We start from the raw sequence: 15,306 nt of genomic DNA on the forward strand, positions 1-15,306 counted from the left end.
CAGCCTGGCGACTAGCAACAGATTAATCTTTATTACACGTTTATATTACTGGGAGTGCAGTTCCTCCCTCCTGCTCCTCAGCATGGGGGGAATAACCCTGGATGAGTCAGAGCAGGACCTCAGTTCCCTGTACCATCTCCTCCACATGTCTCTTAACCATCTTAACCCTCATAAAGCCGGCTCCCAAAAGCCCATTACTTTATAAGATTCGTCGATCTATGACCCTGTGAAAAATGAACTGTCAGCTTTCATGATTCTGCTAAGGTTATAGCTGATCCTTGAGACTGAAGGAAAAAAAAGTCTTTTTATCTCACCCTCCCTATTTTTTACAGTGCTCGCTGGTTGCCGAGTGTCTGTATAAAAAGAGAGTAAAAACGAGTGCTGTTGGTCATCGGTATCCATGAGCCCTCTACCAGTGACACATAGTTAATGTCATTGGTTTTAATAAAAATGTTGATATTTTTTTGTTATGTCCAAAGCAAAAAGAAAATCAAGTGGCTGCAAAATGACAGCAAACTCGTTACTTATGGGCACAAGAAAATAAGATAATAATGACTATGAAGTATTCTTAAAAAGAGAGAAAGCCTTTGCAGCAGAAAGTCACACATGCAATAATCTGGAAGCTAGAAATGTAAAGTGGATAGCTGTGTTCGCCGTTACGAATATTTAACTTTGAATTTCAGGCTTTTCTTTTTTTTTTTACACTGCACTAATAATCACATTGAGGCATTATAGTAAACATGAGTAAAATCAAATCCTTTTTTAGAAGTCCTAGAATGTAAATGAGATAAAAGTGATTATTTAGCTTCTCCAAGATGAAGAAATACTTGTGCAGCTTTTCAATAACGTTAGTTATTTCACAAATTGCATAAACTTTGTGTTGCAATAAATATGAACTTTGAAAAGCAAAACCATAAGTTGGGTCAAATGTAAATTGTTTTCCAGATATAAACAGGATTTTGATTACCGTATTTTCCGCACTATAAGGCGCACCTTCAATGAATTACCTATTTTAAAACTTTTTCCATATATAAGGCGCAACACATTATAAGGCGCATAGAATAGACGCTATAGTTAGGGTTGCCACCCGTCCTGTATTGAACCGATATGGGACGCGATTTGTTTCGTACTATACAAATGTGAATGTGTAATAATAAAGAAGTGGTCCCCGAGTACTTTATATAGTAGGCTGCCGCAGTCATTGTTTCACTCACGGTGTTGGTGTTGCGATATTGTGCCCAAATGCTTTCTGGGTAACACAGACCAACCGACAAGCCCACCAATCTCTCTTCCCATGAGCCCCCGCCGGCTTTAAATGTATAGGGACTGGTCCCTTGGTAACCATAGTTGAAGCACCCTGGATGAATATCTAAAGCCACTTTGTTGACATAAAGAATGTCAACAAAACAGTCCGACTCGGGTGGCGAGGAGAGCCACCCGAGTCGGACTGGACTCGGGTGGCCGGGGCGTGGCCGGACGATGGTCACCCTTCTCCGGTCGCGCACAGCATGTTTGTGGAGAACCTGGTGCTAAATGACCTGCAGACGACTTGATTATCAGGTCGGTACGTAGATAGGTCAGTCAAACTTTATTAACAAACCAGCGTTCTGACAACTATCCCAGCATGCACCGCGCGCTTCTTCTTCTACTGGCGAAAATGAAGTCGGCGGCTGCTTACCGTAGTTGCTAGACCCGTTGTGGCTCAATATTGGTCCATATATAAGGTGCACTGTCGGCTTTTGAGGAAATTGAAGGTTTTTAGGTGCACCTTATAGTGTGGAAAATTTGGTAGTTAAATATAAAAAAAATCACTATAATTCTGTATAACATACTTCACGTTAACTGTTAATTATTTTTCATTTATTTGGCAAAAAGTTGTTTAAAACTGCTGGGCCATTATAGTCATTAACTGTCAGTGCATTTGGTTTCTTATTGTCCACTTAGTTTTTTAATCTATGGTACTTCAGTTTATGTTTAACTGCAAAAATTGCAATTTTCTGATTGTATTTCTGTATTCGGGTGAAATATACTGCAACTAGTAGCTCGGTTTGGTCGCAGTCATCATCAAATGTTCTCTAAAAAACATCTGAGTTGTAGTTGAAATGAGTTGAGATAGAAGCATAAGGGAAGAGCATGGATATGGTGTTTTCAGGACAAAATAACATTTTTACCATCCTTGTTGACAACACGGTCAGTGTGTGCTATTATCCTTCCTGTTTCTGCCGGTCCTGGTTCATACGCTACTGCTGCGTGGCTGGAAGGGAAATAATAGGCACACTTGTCTCAGTAAAATGCACTATTACAGTCCTTCTTTATGTGTCCACTTGTAAACCCCTTGTGTTGGGGGGTCACCCGCAGCTTGAACAAAAAAAAAAAAAAAGAGACACACATTCCACTGTTACATGGTGGGTGGAAAAAAAAAGAAGAAGGTGGGGGTAGTAGCGCAGACGTCTGTAAAACTCAATTCAGACCTGGCAAAATGTGATTATCTTGAGTGGGTTTGCATTAGGTTTGTATGCAAATATGGCATAAATCATTAATATTGAAATTCTCCCCTGAATGTGCGGGAAGCGTCGTAAGGCACGCGTTGCACGTTTGGACTGACCGCTTCTTCATTAGTATGCCCGGAGGAGGCACAACGGGCCACAATATACATGAGTCTAGTTGCACTTTGACTTTTAACAGATATAGATGAAGATGTGAGGATTTACACAAACACACACTCAACCTGTCTGTGATATTAAAGCACGCCTCAAACTGGCCCTGAAAATTAGGTTTATCAATAAATGTCATTAGCAGCATCAGTGGCCCTGAGGTTTCTGTAATCAGACAAGGTATCTGGTTACTTAAGTACAGTTCATAGTAAAGATTGATATATACCCACACCATTTGCTGTACTCTAGGTGTGCTTAACACAATCAATACTTGGCTGTGCTGTAGACCTATCTATAGCCATGCATTATCAAACATGAAGTATTACATTATTCAAACGGTGCTGTACACGCCAGGTCTGCTTGCGAACATTGCTCCTCACGTTGTATTACTCACGTTACCTCAACCCCCTTGTTCACTTAATATATTAAATGTGGTGTGGGACTTTGGAAGGTTGAGACTGACAAGCTGGAGAGCGTCGTGCTCAGAGGATTTTAGAGCAGAAAATGGCAGCGCTCATAGCTGAGCACCTCTTAGAATTAGAGGAGTAGGCAAAAGAAAGAAGCCAGGGAAATGCTTGGATGTGTTCAATTAGACCCATCAGAATATCAAGGACTCTTATGGTATACTCTGTAGTTCTCCTAATAATTGCTGTTTTGTTTGCGTTAGTGAAAAAAAGGGCTCTCGCTTCGCTATTTTATGCTTTATAAATGTATGACAAATATGCTGTTACAACCTTTTGTTTTAATGCACGATCTTTGCGACAGGTACGAAACCTTTAGTCATCTTTCCATGGTTTTCTTCTAGATTCCTCCTCCAAACTTCTAAAGGCATCCATTTTAGATGAATTGGTGTAATCCTTGTTGACAAAATGGTTTATTTGTCATGCCTAACTGAATAGTTTACTGCCTTGCACAAGTTTTTCACACGCAAGTTTGCATATGAATGCAAGTAAACCAAAATTTACATGTACGACTTTCTTCGATATTGGGGAAATTTGCTCAATTAGTTGCAGTCCCCCTGTTTACCCAATGACTGTGAGCAGGATCAATAAAATCATTGTAACGTGTTCACGTTACTCTTGTTTTTTATTTCTTTTATTAAACAATGTAATTAAGCCATCTGTCTCCACATATTAATGCTCTTTCATGGAACCTTACCCTTTTAAAGATGAGATACATTGTACCACTAAGCATGAAACGAACTCCAGAATCTGAAACTTTTCTAAAAATTTAAATGAAAACAAAAAAACGATTGTCCAGTTTCCCTACTTTTTTCCCCACCAGATCAGTGTAGTCATGTCTAATTCAGCCATTTTGTGCTATTTTTGGTTACCAGTCTAACTTGATTAAAACTTGAACCAACATCTGAGTGCCCAGATGGAAATAACTGATGTTTCTCTGTTTGGACCAATACAAGCTCACTGGCGTCCCCTTCTCCCCCCCACGCCTCCCTCCTTTAAATTCCTGCATTTCACTTTCCCACACTCCAGGATCCATCCTTTTTCTGTTTTTCTCACTCTCAAGTCTTTCTTTCTTTTGCTTGTTGCTTGAGGGCATGGGCTCCTCCAGTGATTAAGCCATCTGGAGGCCTGTCTGTCTGTCTCTCTGTCTGTATGTCTGCATGTGTGTGTGTGTGTGTGTCTGTGTTTTACTGAGAGGAAGACTACTGTTTGTGATGCGCTTCCCCAAGCTCTCATTGTGCACCTCCATCGTGCCGGAGTGACAGTTCTGACGGCTGGTGAAGGCAAGGTGCTATTTCCCACGTGCGGTGATATTACCAGTTTAACTTGTGCAGAGGTGCATTATCACCTTGTCACCCAAAAGAACAAAATAGTGTAGTTTTCAAGGAGCAATCAAATGTAATAGCTGCTGTCAAGCTGCAAACCTGTTGCTCTCACTCTCTAAAAATATTCCCCCCCACTTACTAATTCCCATATATCAGTGGGCTGCTGAAAGCTTCTATCTGAAACAGAATCATATTCTTCCTTTCTTGGCTTTTCTCAGCCATTCTTACTAATACCACCAATAATATCGGTCACATCGTGTTTCCTGTAAGTACAGCGCAGTGAATGAGAGGCAGGATCGAGTTGCGCTTGATAAGAAAAATGGAGACGAATGGTGGATGATTGCAAAGTTGCATGACAATTATTCCATTCAGTGCTACAGAGACGGGATGGGGAGAAACCAGCATGAGAACAGTCACAGAAAGTATACGTATGTGAGTTTATATATTTGTGCAAATAAAGCGCTTTCATGTCTATATATTGTTGCACCCACCGCATGTTTGCAGAGTATTTGATATTGGAAAACATTAAACAATGGGTTATAAATTAGCCTTCTAACCCGATATATTTGACATGATCTCTGCTTCCCATCTCGTTAGTTTGCTGTTTGTTGCTTTTCTTCCTTGACTCCTGTAGACTTTGTTCAGTTTGAGTTGCTCCTCTTAAGAATGCAACGTTCCCTTCCCCAGGCGCCCTGGAGATGTGAAGAGGATGCCTCAGAGGAGTTGTACTCATAAAGCTCCTCATCCTCCGAGGAAGAAACAGAGAGAGACAGCACATTGTGTGTGTGTGTGTGTGTGTTTTAGAGAGAGAGAGGAGAGAGAGATTGAAAGAAAACAGCACTGCCAGGAAAAGACACGCAGGCATAATAACTACACTTACAAAGCAAGTCGACACATAATGAGACAATGCCGCAGCAACTTCAAGGAAAAATACAGATATATAAAACACAACAGAGAGCAAGGCAGAGCGGGGAGGAAAACAAGGGATTGTGGGGGTACGGAAAAAAAAAAATTATAAAAAAACGAAGAAACTATGTCAACTTTTATTTCCTCTGCGATTCCACATCAATGGAGCCGTGCCGTGATACTAATAAAAACAAAAAAATATACACAGGTAGAGACGCACAGGCGGCAAGTTGCTGTGTTTGAAAAGCTCTGTGGCAATTAAGGACAAATAAGTTGCGTTATTTCCCCGTCGCAGGGAATGATCCCGACCACTTGCTAAAAGAATAAAAAAATAAATAAATCTTGTTTGATTTAACATAAAAAAAAAGAAAAGCTCAGACAAGCAAATAAATAAGAGCCAAATAAATAAAGTTGGCGAGGGAGAGAAAAGGGGGGGGAGGGGGGACAAAACCGCAGGGGGAATAAGAATAGCGAGCGTCGAAACAAATCACCCCGCAACGTTACAACATTAGCAGTTAGAAAATACACTTAATTCCTCAGCAGAGATGGATATAAACTGCATTGTTGCGTTGCAAATCCCACCGACTGGATTTAAACGGCTGCATTGTTTTATTAGGGAAATATGGGGGTGGAGGAACGCTGCTTATTCTAATTACAGTGATTTAATCAGGATTAGAGAGGTTACCTGGATGAGACGAGGGGGCATCTGTGGCAAGGGCACATGCTTTTAGACAGCCGGGTTCTATGCGCCGGGATGTTCCGAAGGGTCCCGGCCCTTATCGGAACTCATCTGCGAGCGCTTCCCAACACAATGGCTTTCTTTGCTCTTGGATGTGTAAACACTGGCCTATTTGTTCTGCATCTCTGTCCCTCTTTGCGCCGTCTTTATTTCTTTCTTTTTTTTTCCTCCCCTCCCTCCCTCTTGCCTAGTTAAACAGCAGGCAGAGGGAATCCATTTTAATCTGATTAATAACTTAGTTGATCACATATAACCCAATTTTCAGTCAGTGCCGTCCTTGTGCGCCCAGCCACGCCCGCGCTGACCTTTTCCAGTCGCCTCAGTAGCATTAAAGCACAATCAGCTCCATTGTTCTGTCAAAAAAAGCTGAGGATATTTGACATCATAACAAAAATTTAATGTGCCTATCTTTTTAAATGGGATATTTTTTGTTAAAGGCCAGGCATGTAGTTGAAGTGAATGTGTCTGTATGTTGAGGGTGTGTGTAGGTGCGTGTGCGTGTGTGTGTGTGTGTGTTGGGGGCTTACGACAAGTGGGATTTGTGTTTCCTGGGTCAAAGAGATGGGAACAAGTTTTCCCATGAATTCACAGTAATATGAATCATCCTTTTAAAACAGATATGGTTACATATTAGTTTTGAAAGGTACAGTAACTGTCTGAGGCATAAGCCACCTTGCAACACTGGGGCCCTTTGTTCCTTGCCGAGCTAATAACTGGCCCCTGATCCTCATCTCCTGCTGGTTAGGGAAGAACTCCCTCCCCCCCCCTCCCCCCCGCGCTTATCCTTTTTCTCCTGAATGTAACTTTGATTACACCGTTATATGAGCTTCATTTTGTCATTTCAGTTTCACTCGGCATGTTTGGCGCTGAGAGATTTGTATTCAGGATTGGCAATTATGATTAGAATGCCACAAAGTAAGCCTTGTGAGCTTTTTCTGAAATGACAAGTGAGAAATAGAAAGAAATATCCTTCCTTTTTTCCCTCTTTCTTCCTCTGTTCTCTCTCTCTCTCTGTTTCTCTCTCTATTTTTCTTGCCCATACACACAGGAAATATGAATCAAATATTCATGAGGTGGGCCGAGGCTCTCGTGCACCCATATGTTTCCTCATTCAAGCAGCTTGCAGTGGACAGAGGCATCCATCCAGCTAGTGTGACACAGCCGAGTGTGACAGAGAGCATGACAACACCCCTCCACCACCTATCACCACAGCCGTCGCCATCCAGCATGACAATCGTCAAATAGGTTGCATCAGATCAGACACTCGGCGCGCTCCTCGGTCTCCTCCACTGCCCCTCTTTGACTCCGGCTGTATTGCTTTAACTTTTTTTTTTATTTCTCCCAATTAGGGACGGGTAACGCAGGGTTAAACTTTCATTCTAATGCTCTGTGGTTTCTATTCAAGTAAAAAGTTTCACAGTTAAGCTGTATTTAAATCTATAACTGCAGTCTTTATGAGCCTGTCAAACCCAAGTAATATCTCTAACCCTGACTTGCTCTGTATGCATATTGAAAAGCACATGATATATGATTCTGGATGTGAGGAAATATCAGATTTTTTTTCTGAGTAGTGCACATATAGTGGGATCAAAGGTGTGGAATTCACAGAGTACTGATGCATCAGACCTGGGTATGTTAGCTGTCGTTGAAATTATATATTTTTTATACATATGGATCAGAAAATAAAATTTCCCTTGGAGATTTCAGGAAAGTGCCTCCAAGTGGTCAAATAAGTATCATTCAAGTTCAACAGAAAGTTACCATCAGTTTCACTATCAGTTTCAAGTATTTAGCATGCCAGCTGAGTGCGTAGCACAGTGGGAGATGCATTATGTTATTAATAGATTATTGTTGCAGTATGTGAGTCACTACCATGGCAGTGGCACATGTGGTGAAACCTTCTGACATTAAATAATCAGTGGCAACCTGGTTGATGTGGTTGTCAAACTGTGTACCACAGTACTGACATCACTGTGAGCCTATGCTAGAGTTTCATTTATCCAATGAAACAATTGACACGAAAGGGAGATACTTAAGAGTGTAACAGAATGTAATAGAATAAAACTGATCAAACTGTCCTTTACTAAAACAGCTACACTGAGTAGTGCAAGTTATGTTGCTGAACCATGCATAATAATTGCATTCGGTCATATTTTGAAACAAAACACAAAATTCATGGATGGCCTCATTCGACCAGCAGTGGAAAACCTTTAAAAACGTACCAGCTTAATCATACTGGTAGTTTTTCATCATAAAATAGGTTTGATGATCATAAAAGAGCTTTATTTTGGTAAATTGACATTTAAAACAGGGAAAAAAGTAAAATGCTATTTTACAAACCAATAATTTACCAATAAAGGAATAGGCTGAAGAAAAGGATTATATTTGCCCACCCTACTCTGCAGTCGACATTAATGAAAGATACTGTCCATATTCTTACATACATACATACATGCATACATTTGTATTTAAATATCCATGTATATACGTATATTCACATACTCACATTAAATATATATATGGTTACACAATATACACATACATATACATAATAGTATAATCTTTTATAAGTTTACATTTAAGGCTTTTTTAAAGCGCAACATAAAAGCACATAATTTGAAGTCATCATTCAGTTGATACCAAAGTTTGAAACAAATAACTGTCAAACTTTCGCAGTAAAACTTTGGAAACTTTGGAAGTAAAGTTTCTAGTAAAGTTTACTAGATTTTACATTACTTTAGCATGTTCAAATATTAACAAACTTCATAAATTATAAAGTATAGTTTATTAGTGATGTTTTTGCCACCATATAAGTTGTAAGCTTGCAAAGATCACAGTTCTCCAAAAAATGGAGAGGGTCCTCCCCTCCGAGCTGAATGTTTGGACTTAGATATTTTTCAGAGTTTCGTTCCTCCTGTAAAGTGGAGACCCACTAGTGGATGGGAGCATTCCACCGCTCCCATCCCAGCCTGGAGGGTCTCTTTCTGACCACGCCGTGCTGACAGCCCTTCTGATCTGAACGTTTGGACTGGGAAAGTTTGCAACGTCAGAACTTTTTTGGCAAATGTATTTCCATATTTCGCTTAACTCTTTTTCAAAATTGCCAAAAACCAAATCAAAATTGTGAAATTTGGGCAGAAAAATCTGCTGAACGTTGGAAACGTTGCTACCTTGTATGGTAAAGAAACTGCTCTATTTCATGAAAGATAACTGGTCCAAATGGGATAATTAAAAATGAGATTGAGAGAAAGAAAGTTTTCAAACACTTTTTAGCTATAACAAACTATATACTATAGTAATTATACTATAGTATAATTAAATGATGTTTGAATGGAAGTAGAAAATGATCAAATGGGAACTCTCAAGTATGAAATGAGTGTACAAACAGGTGAGGTAATGAGTTGACCCGGAGCTAATGCCAGTCAGCTAACTGCTATCACGATTGTTTTTTCACAACTAACCATACGATTTTTGCCCATTCCTACTTCTAATAATCCTTTATTTTTTTTCGAAAGACAAGTCCTTCGAGCTCCATGATTCACTTTCCAGGAATCCTTGTAAAAAATCAAGACGCATAGCATAAACAGCTTCTTTTAATATGCCTTGATAGGAATGAAAATGATGTAGTAGGGGAAGGACTGGGAGGAGGGGGGTGGGATTAAAACTGAAGGGGATTAGCAGTATACTTTAAGATAAATCTGTTTTAATGTGAAACCTCATCCCCGCTCATTCCGGGGTAACCACTCTTGTTAACTGCTTCGCTATCGCTCCTTTTAATGCGCCCTGTTTTTTTTTCTTCCTTTCTTTTTTTTTCTTTTCTGCTCAGCAACTTTTAAGTACAGGCTTTTGGACGCGGCAGTGCACCGCTAACTCTGCCAGTTACACAAACAACGTCCCTTTCTGAGCATTTAAACACAGAACAATGGCAGAGCACATAGCTGCGCACATTAATGCTTTTGTATATTGATGGGAGGGTGGTGGAGGGGGGGGGTGAGATGGGCTGAAGCAGGAAAGCGAAAGAGAAGAAAAGAGATAAGCAGAGCTTGGCTGCACTGCCCCTCCATCCCTCCATCTCCCTCTTTTTTTTCTCCTCCTCGCTGTCTCTATGACTGAGGGAAAAAAGTCTCTTTCCATCATCAAATCCAGGCTGATCTGTATGCATTGAAGGCTAAACAGACAAACATCATATTCTCCGTCTCCAGACTTTAATTGACTGAACAAGGATTGGTCACACTTTTAAGAAGCGTTCCGTAATGGATTTCCATTTTTGTTTCTCTTTTAACTGGCAGTGCGAAGGGGAAGCCATAAATGCTGTCTTTATTACTGAAAACAACAGCCGCCTCTCTCTTTCTCTCTCTCTCGATCTATCTGGCTTCTTCCATTATTCCGTATCTATTTATTTTTAATTTTTTGCGTGTTTGTGTGTGTGTATGCGTGTGTGTGTGTGTGTGTGTGTGTGTGTGTTTTCTCACCATAAAAGATGATATCAGTGTAACGGTCGGCAGGCGTTGCAAGGTCAACTCTGCCCGACAGATGACAAACGATCTCAAGATGGCCACATCATCTGTCCTGTAGCTGTTGGCTGCAACAGGGATGAACACACACATCTTTTTTCTGCCGATTTTATTTGAATTTGTTTGTACCGTTGCATGGGGGAGAAAAAAGAGAGAAAAAACCAACTGGTTCTCGAGTAGAAATGTTTTAGGTCAAAAAACAGAATAAATGTAAAGTGTGCGTGCGTGCGTGCGTGCGTGCGTGCGTGCGTGCGTGCGTGCGTGCGTGCGTGCGTGCGTGCGTGCGTGCGCGCATATGTGTGTGTTTGTTTGGGGGGTGATGGAGGTGGCAGTTGATGGGTCAAATGGACAAAAAGGGAATTTTTTTTCAGAAGGTCTGTTTTTGTCAGGCTTCTGTATCAAGAAGTGGGCTTGGCATAAAACAGGGGCTCAGAATTATGGACAAGCTGCTCATCAGATGGGAGCTGGGTTTATTTTTGTGGCCCACCCCCCGCCTCCCCTCCACCCATCCATCAATACCTCCCATCCTTTGACACCTCTCCTATTTTCTACCAACCTAAAATGGATCTGGTTCTCTGTAACCGGATGTATCCAGACTGGACAAAAAAAACTTTGTTTCTCTCCTGCAGGGCAGAACTTTTCAGTTCAGTTGTCTTTCTGTTGTGGCCACTTGAGGCTGAACACTGAACCTGCTTTGTTTTTTATCTGACTTTCTTCTAATCACACTCTCTCACCAACATTCCTTCTTGTTGATCGCTGGCTATCAGCAGGAAGTCTTCAACGTTCCATCATGTTTGTTCTTCATTTCTCGACTCTCCTTCAAACAGCATATGGACCAGTTGTTCAAACAGCCAGTTTTCCATCTGTCAGCTCTCACCAGTCATCATCAGGTTAAATGTTAGTGTCCGATTTGTTTCTCAACAGTATCGGAAATGGCTGTGATTTCTAAGATCTTATTGATAAGAGCTTTCTGAAACTAGTATATCTTCATCACCAGCTGTAAATTATAGAGATAAACCCTGGACAGACATAAGGGCCACAGTGTACCCTTAATATCTAACTAGCCCTCAAGTTTCTCACTTTAATAAAACCAGAACATCCTCAGAATCAACATTAATTACTGATTTGTAAAACAGTTAAATAACAAGCATTGAATATTCATATGTAAAAGGTTTGGGCCTAAAATAGGCCTTTGGGTTTAGTTACAAGAAGATTCTCTTTAATGGAACAGTTAATACCAGGGTTCATTTTATTTACTCATCCTTTTACAGTTTTGTCTTCAGTTCAGTTTAGTTTTTAAAAAAATCAAATACGTTCAGAAGATAAGAGTCCATAACCGTTCTTTCAGAATCCACATGTACTACCGACTCAGAAGGCCTGGGTAATTCTTCACAAACGGCTCTGGAGTTGGAGGTAGCTCTCCATTAAAGATTTCACAGAAATATGAAAAAGATCAAATCGGACCTTTAAGGAGGTCGAAGACAACATTAAACATCTATATGTTTGTTCAATATTTAAAAATTTTAATTATTAAAATAAAGGTTTTGTCTTTAGCTATAGGTTCATTTTTTGAAAGAAACTAAACAACATTTTTGAAAGAAAATAAAAGCTGTAAATCCGCAACACTAAATATTGTGAAGTAATGATTTGTTTCCATCTTAACAATACAAAGCACACAAAATCATTAAACTGTAAAGTCCTTGGTTGTCCAAGTGTACGTTGGTCCAAATCTTGTTTTATGATGAACGTTTAGAAAACTGAAATGACCAGATCAATGAAATGCTTTGTTAAATTCTACTGAACACAATAAACTCATCGCTGATTAACTGTAGAAAGGTTTTGTAAAAGTCCAACAGTTTCTCAAGCAGAGGAAATGAGGAAACAGGAAGTAAAGTGACTTGTTGTCACTCTTTATATTCCCATCAGGAGGGTAGAAAGGATTCAGTTTGGTAACCATGTACATGTGCTTCATCTTGGATTACATTAATACTTTTACTTATTTATAAAAAATAAAAACAGGGGGTTTAACGTTTCACACCCAAACACAATTTAAGATCTAGAGCAGAAAGGTCATGAATCTCAGTTTTGATGTTGTGAAGGGGCCAAAAATCCAGTAACCTTAGAAACTAAAATATTGACAGCTTACAATTTAAAGCTGTGATTATAAAAATCAAACATAAAATATGTTTATTTAAAGTTAAGCTTACATGAAAACTGTGAAATTTTTTAGAAAAGATTCAGATTTTTCTCTAAATGCGAGTTTGGAAGAAAATCTGGAAACTAAAGCAGATTTTCACCTTCAGTTTTCTTTTTACTTTCATATCCAGATCTAGAAAGGATACAAGTAATTTCCTTATTTCCCACAAGATCTCTGGAACCCTGGGATATTGAGAGGTCATGCAAGAACAGAAGAAAAACTAAGATGTTAATCTGTCTAAACTGCCTCTCAAAGGAAGAATTCTTCTTCTAACAATAACTTTCTTTCTGAGATTTGTTACATTCAAAACAAAATATCGTCTTTTGCTCAAAAGTTTAAAAAACTGTTTCATCTGAAACGTTCTGCAACTTCTTCTTACCGTCATCAGTTTAACAATTTTTTTTTTGTTTCTCTGTTTACTTTAATGCAATGAGATTGTTTTCCTTCTCTTAGAAGAAGGGTTTGTTTATTCCCATGAAGTATTGGATGCTAAAAAAAATGTTTTAATAAAAGATGAAGGAAGTTTGTTGAATTCCATTAAATTTCCACCCAGTTTTCAGCATTTTTGAGTTATTCATATTTAGTCCATGTGCAAGTGGTCTTACATTAGATTCCCCTTTACACAATGAAGGCTGCTTTATCGGCTTTTTTGGGGGGAATGCAGAGGTTGCAGTATTGGATCTCGCACCTATTGAAGCTGACATGGTATAACAAAGCGTGCGGGGCCAAAAAGTAATGATCATATACAAATATCAATATGAGAAAGAGTGTGTGCTAAAGAAGACACATGGCTATTGATGTTTAAATAACTGTAGCGTCAGAGAGATGGAGAGAGGGGGGGAAAAATGTGAATCATATTTTCTCCGTGTGTCTGCGGGGAAAAGGAGGCACCTAATCGAACACATCCCTCGAGGCGCAAACAGGGGAGTCAAGGGCGAGATAGGCAAAAAAAAAAAAAAAGAAGAAAAAACACGGCTTCTTTCACTTTTTACCTTCTTTCTGCATTAAACAGATAAAAACAAACAGAGTTGTTTTACGGACAATAAATGTGTTCCGTAAACTGTCATGTCCTTAAAAGTGTCCCTTTCACTTGCGTGTCTTTTAATTTTGCAGGTCGTGTGTCACTGCATTTGCATTTCAAAAACTCCCGTTTGAAAAGCCTGGTTTAAATGCCAAGATGCGAATTGATGACAATCACCACGAGTCGAAAGCAGAAAAAAAATTCCTCAATCCTCCGCTTCTCACAGCTGACATTAAAGCTAAACCCGTTGGCCACGACAGAACACAAAACAAATATACATTTATCGCTGCCGCCTCCTCCTCGTCTTCCCGCGTCAACCTCTTCCTCCCGCTCTTTCTCCCTGCGCTTCATTATTTCTGTATCTCTTTACGTTTTGGATATCAGCGACCGTACGGGAGCCGGCTCCAGCAAACTAAAATACGGGAATAATCAGCGGGGTTCAGACTGAGCTCAAATTGATTCGGTGACAAACAGTTGGGGTGCACACGCCGCCCCCTCCTCCTCTTTCCCTTTGCCTTTTCATCACTTCTGCATATTCATTTCTGTAATTTACAGTAAATCCAATAGCTGTCAGTCACACGAGCTCGCAAACACAAGAAAAGAAAAAAAAAAGGATAAAAAAAAACCTGCTTTAAATTTACTGTGTTGGGAAACAGCTGCTGCAACATTTACAGCAAAAACCACTCTAAAATATTAAAGATATGTCATCACAGGCTCTCGGCCCCTGCATCTGTAACCATCTGCTTTCTATTAAATCATTACGCCCAACAAAAAAAGAAGCACATGCAGCCTGCTCGCTTCCCGATGCTATTTCCAGCCGTCTCTTTTTTTTCCTATCCCTCTTTTCTGCTAGATCTTTTTATTTAGGAGATAAAACTGCATCGATACAGACGTACAACCAACCGCAGCATTCGGCAAAACTAATCACACCCTTTGAACTCTGAAATGAGTTCAATGTATTTTATTGGGAATTTATGTGACAGCTGAAACACAAAAGAGCACAGAACTGTGAAGTGTAATTCATTTTATTCGTAGTTTTTAAAATGCTGTGCAATTAAAAATCTCAAAAATGTGGAGTTTGTGTATCTGTTCAGCCCTTCAATACTTTTTAGAAGAATCTTTAGCTGAAATTAGAGCAGAAAGACGCTGAGTGGTGTGTTCCTACCAACTTAACAATTATAGAAACAAAACTTTTGTTTTTTTTTGCAAAATATCTTAAGCTTAGTCAGGTGTCAGGTCAGATGGAAGGCATCTATGAACTGACCAGAGATTCTTATCTGGACTTAGGTCTGGTCTTTAACTAGGTCATTCTAACTCGTCCGTTCCTTGTAGCTCTGACTGTATGTCAGCATGATGATGCTGCCACCTCCATGTTTCACAGCCAGAATGAAGCTTTCAGGGTGATGCAGTGGTTTCATCTGATCAGAGACCGTTCTTTCATGTTCAGGTTCACACACACACACACACACCCACACACACACACACACAC

General features: G+C 39.8%; 1 protein-coding gene across 7 annotated transcripts in view; it reads left to right on the plus strand.

The window, feature by feature from the left end:
- znf536 (zinc finger protein 536) overlaps positions 1 to 15,306 on the plus strand; it is a 234,989-nt gene that overhangs the window by 182,924 nt on the left and 36,759 nt on the right. The gene's annotated exons all lie outside the window — the stretch shown is intronic.

Source organism: Poecilia reticulata, linkage group LG3 (assembly GCF_000633615.1).
Source record: "Poecilia reticulata strain Guanapo linkage group LG3, Guppy_female_1.0+MT, whole genome shotgun sequence".
Taxonomy (NCBI): domain Eukaryota; kingdom Metazoa; phylum Chordata; class Actinopteri; order Cyprinodontiformes; family Poeciliidae; genus Poecilia; species Poecilia reticulata.